At 42.2% G+C, this 4,776-nt stretch overlaps 1 pseudogene; it reads right to left on the bottom strand.

The window, feature by feature from the left end:
* Window positions 1-2,454: 2,454 nt before the first annotated feature.
* On the bottom strand, window positions 2,455-4,354 carry LOC139466703 (uncharacterized; annotated as a pseudogene).
* Between the last annotated feature and the right edge of the window lie 422 nt (window positions 4,355-4,776).

Genomic DNA, 4,776 nt, shown 5'->3' with positions numbered 1-4,776 from the left:
GTCAGCAACTGTCCATTTTATGACCATCACCTGGTCATTAGATGACGCTCAAATCTTTAGGGTGGTCAAAACAGGTTCGTGGTACAATAAACTGGAAACTCCTGTTCAGCAACTATCCGATCTATGACCATCACCTGGTCCTTAAATATAAGAACACATGGAGGGTGTCTCCTTTCCTATTACCATGGGTCAGTAACGGTTTCTTCTGATGATCACAATAAGCCCATCTGTCTACACAGCCAGACTGGATAGTGTTACATTCGCCCGTTTCTTATTGAATAATGTTCAGCATAAAATTTCATTCAAATAATCATGTCAATCTCTTCAAAAAAAGAAACGCATAGTAAAAAATAAGGATATTTATTAAGCGGATGTAAAAGTATCTACACAACATAAGCGTGAACATAATCAAATTAAATTAGACACAGGGATCAACAAAAGCATTGTCGTCATTGTCAGCATTAATTCAGTTCAGTCATTGCACATGTGTAGCCACAAGGGGCGTCATGGTCAGTACCTGGTCACACCACCTCTTGCAGCCGTCACTGCTCGACACCTCCTTGGCACAGATTGCACAAGTCGTCGGATTTTTTGTGGAGGGAATTCTTCGTCATTCCTCCTGTAAGGCGTTGGCGAGTTGTACCAGTGTGTGGGGACGCTGGTGACGTTGACGGACGCCTCGATGTTCCCACAAATGTTCAATCGGGTTGAGATCAGGCGATTTGGACGGCCATGGAAGGTCATTGATGTTCTCATTAACAAGGACATTAACTGTTGCATGTACTGTGTTGGGCCGAGCGTTGTCATGTTGGAACAGCTCCCTCTGGCAGTCCAAAGTTCGGAGGAGGTGAGGACGCAGAATTTGGTCTATGTATCGGTTTGCTGTAAGACTGCCCTGGACAACCACTAACTGTGATCTACCCGTGTAGGATATGACACTCCCTCCACTACATCGGCCCACCTGTCGATCGCAGTTCGGCGCAAAACGTTCATGTCGACGTCGGTATACAAGTTGTCTTCCATCCCGTCGTTGAAGAAGAAAACGTGACTCATCGCTGAACCAAACGCGTCGCCAGTTCCTGAGATCCCATGCCTGTACTCGGCACCACCGGACACGTCGTTGGCGGTGTAGACGTCGCAAGACAGGTCCAACTTTTGATCGTCTCGCTCGTCTTCCCTCAGACGATTTCTGATGGATTGATCGGAAATTCTTCGCATACCAGACACTTGTCCTGCAGTGTCCATGGCTGTAGCAAATCGATTCCGAAAATGGTGCACCCGGGTGTACCGATCCTGAGCAGGGGCGGTCACTCTTGGTCTTCCACTTTTCGGATTAGAGTCGAATTAGTGCGGGTATATCGATCCCATAGTCCAGATATGGTGCCTTGGTGAAAGTTGAAGTGTCTTGCAACGGCAGACTGGGACTCCACTGCTTCCAAACGTCCAATGGCGATATTTCGGTCAGCTGCAGTTAATCTTGGCATTTTTCGATCTCCCTTCACGTCAGAAAATACATAATGAACTGATGAATTTTGTACGGTCTTTTATAGCCAGTGTCTCTACTCTTGTTTCCAACACTTGTGCTGAAAACCTTTTCTGAAAGCAATTTCCGTGCATTCTTTGCATTTTTGCTGATAAACGTTTACAAAAGACATTTTGCGCGGAATGCCCAACAAACATGACATGATCAACGGGAATCAAACATAAGAATTGTCTTTATGACGATTGCTGGGAAAAAATCTAATTGGAATTCTCAAAACACCTATGCGTTTCTTTTTTGGAAGAGTGTACTTGAATACCTTAAAATATATCAACAATCCACAACAAGCCGTTGTCAATTTCATTAGCATATAGTTAATATGAATACCTCAAATATATGTACAAACCACAACAAGCCATTGTCAATTACACAATAATCTAGTTAATATGCATACAATATAAATTCGACCCGTGAAGATTCCGGGGTAGAATAGATCTTCAGCAACCCATACTTGCCGTAAAAGGTGACTATGCTTGTCGTAAAAGGTGAATAACGGGATCGGGTGGTCTGGCTCGCTGACTTGGTTGATGCATGTCATCGATCCCAACTGCGTGGATCGATGCTCATGATATTAATCACTGGATTGTCTGGTCCAGATTCGATTATGTAAAGACCGCCGTCATATAGCTGGAATATTGCTGAATGCGGCGTTAAACAACAAACCAACCAACCAACTATATAAATCCACAAAATAAAAGATGTTCTGAAACAGGGTACAGTTCATCTTTGCACACCAAGAACCAGAGCCACACCATGTTAGATCATCTTACATGCGTTGTGTATGTTGTTTGTTTTTGTTTTTTTCACAGTCAACTTGTAAAGTTCTTTCGTACGGTGCTCAGACCGTATGCGACGACAACAGTTCATGGATCGGCTTGGTAGTTCTCTGTTGTCAGTAGTCCTGTCAGCGTGGTTTAGTCAAACTCAAGATGCCCTCGATTACCCGTATCCAGCGTCGGGTAGATGCTACGTATGGCGGGAGTTAGTCGAACTTCTTCTGCTGGATATGCTGGAGTCCCTTTGTGTCAAGAGTGGCCCAGAGGGTAGGTTTCCTCTGTAGCCTCGACCCGCACTCCCAGGGTCAACTGGCGCCATCTCAAACTCGGTTGTAGCCAAGACATTCCTCTTACTCATTCCTCGCCAGCCAGGGTCTAATGAATCTCACATGCAGGAAAATCCCTACAAGTATTCCCACTACAATTAAGGTTATTCCCAAGAAATATTTCCAATTTGACGTCTCCTCATCTGGTACCATGGCATGCAAATCATTAAGTTGATCAACAAGAGGATTCATGGGAATATTCTCAATACTCTTGAGCTTAGCAGGTAACCAAGTCAAGTTCAGTTTTATGGCAGTTTTCATGAAAGGTTTCCAGAGCAACATGTTTGGAACATTTCGGATATATTGTCAACCCCGGTAAGACCACTATGGTGCATGAAAACTTGTTATCCCTATCACATACCACTACAAGATCCAACCTCTTATTGGTTGTCAATACCCAGCGTCGCAGTAAGATATTCTGCCCTAGGCAATATAGCATTTGGTTGGCCGTCAGTGTGACATGTCTGTCCGACTTTTGTTTCATCTTTCATAAACAGAGCAATTACACATAGGCGGCTAAGATTGATTGGGTAGATTGGGCTCTGGATATGACAATAGCCCCTAAGAGGTTTTGTACAGGTCTGAACTTCTGAGGGTTTCAGTAATTCATATTTCGTATGTTGTGCATTGACTGCAATTACCTCTGTTTCTAACCGATAATTTGCTACCATCTTATTTATGTTGTTTGGTCCTGTATTTATATGATTCATGACTAGTGGTACTGGCAAATTATGAGCCTTGTATATTCCAAATTCACCATTAACATCTAGAAATGGAATTGTTGTGATTACTAATATCTTATCATCGAATAAGACGGTGGTACATAGTAAAGTCTTATAGAAGCCCCATAAGTTGTCTACTGAATTATTCGCTAACCGGAATCTAATAGATAGGTGGGTTTTGATGTCATTTAATGGAGCCAAAAACTGACTTGGTCTTATGGTGCTAGGTTAAAACTGATCCAAAGCCAACATATTAACCTGTAATTGGAGGTGTTCTAAATATGACAAAAAGGTTTGTACCATGCTTCGAATATTTTCAATTACTAATTCAAGTTGCAAATAGGTCTTTGTGGCCCATTCTAACTTTGCTATTTGATTGCTCAATGTACTGGCAACAGTAGCAATTTCTTGTCCAGCTATATCCAGATCGTTAATGACTTCATTAATGGCATTTCGATTCTCTGATACTTGAATCCTTGTTGTATTAATAATGGAGAGCCCTTCTTGAATGACATGTATCCCACCTGCTTGATTCTCTGCAAGCCTACGTACATTTTGCTTAATAGCGCTCAGGTCAGCGTCAGACACAGTGCCAAATAAGAAACTCAAGGCACTGCCAACAAACGGCAATAGTGAACGCTTGGGTCGTGTGCGCAACCTGCCGTATTCTAAGAAATTGTCTGCTAGGCTATGTAAGGTTGTATTCAGTCTTGTTAATTCTTCGTCTAATTTGATATACATGCTTAAGATGCCTGTTGATTTATTGGCGTGGTAACGACTCAAGAACTGTCTAATCATCATCGCAACCTGATCAATATTATACATACACTTCCCAATAAACTGATTATATGGTTCTAAATCAATCATGAAGGTTACTAGCCATTTTGACCTTGGTGTGGTAATATCATTCAGTTTTATAAATGCAATGTTTGCATACATTATTGAACCCTGTGCTAACCCCACGAGGAAGAGTAAACCCAGAGGAAACATGTTCTCTCTGAAACATAAGAGTAAATAGCCATATTCACTTGTTCTACTCCCAAACCATATGAAACTATATTAAACCAGCCATTGCTTGTAGCAACCGTTTCACCTTTTTACTTTTATTGGAATGTGTGTTTTCAGTAGAGGCCCTAGTTCGTTTTAGTTCCATGGATTCTATCCACATGTCTTCTTCGTCGCAATCTGCAACAGAGCTTTGGGACTCTACTTGCTCATAGCCCTTTCCATAAGTTTCGGCTGACTCTGGATCATTTTCCTGATCTGTCTCAGAGGACCTATTCCTGGGTCTTAGTCTCTTTTGTAACTCTGACAGTGGTATGTAATCTTCTTCTTCCGAGTCCGATCTCTAATGGCAGTATTGCTTAGTCATCGGAGATATTAGGTCAGCAGTTTCTGGACCTGAGTCTTCA

This window comes from Haliotis cracherodii, unplaced genomic scaffold (assembly GCF_022045235.1).
Source record: "Haliotis cracherodii isolate W230 unplaced genomic scaffold, xgHalCrac1.p SCAF_1, whole genome shotgun sequence".
NCBI lineage: Eukaryota > Metazoa > Mollusca > Gastropoda > Lepetellida > Haliotidae > Haliotis > Haliotis cracherodii.
This window is presented reverse-complemented; position numbering and strand designations above follow the sequence as displayed.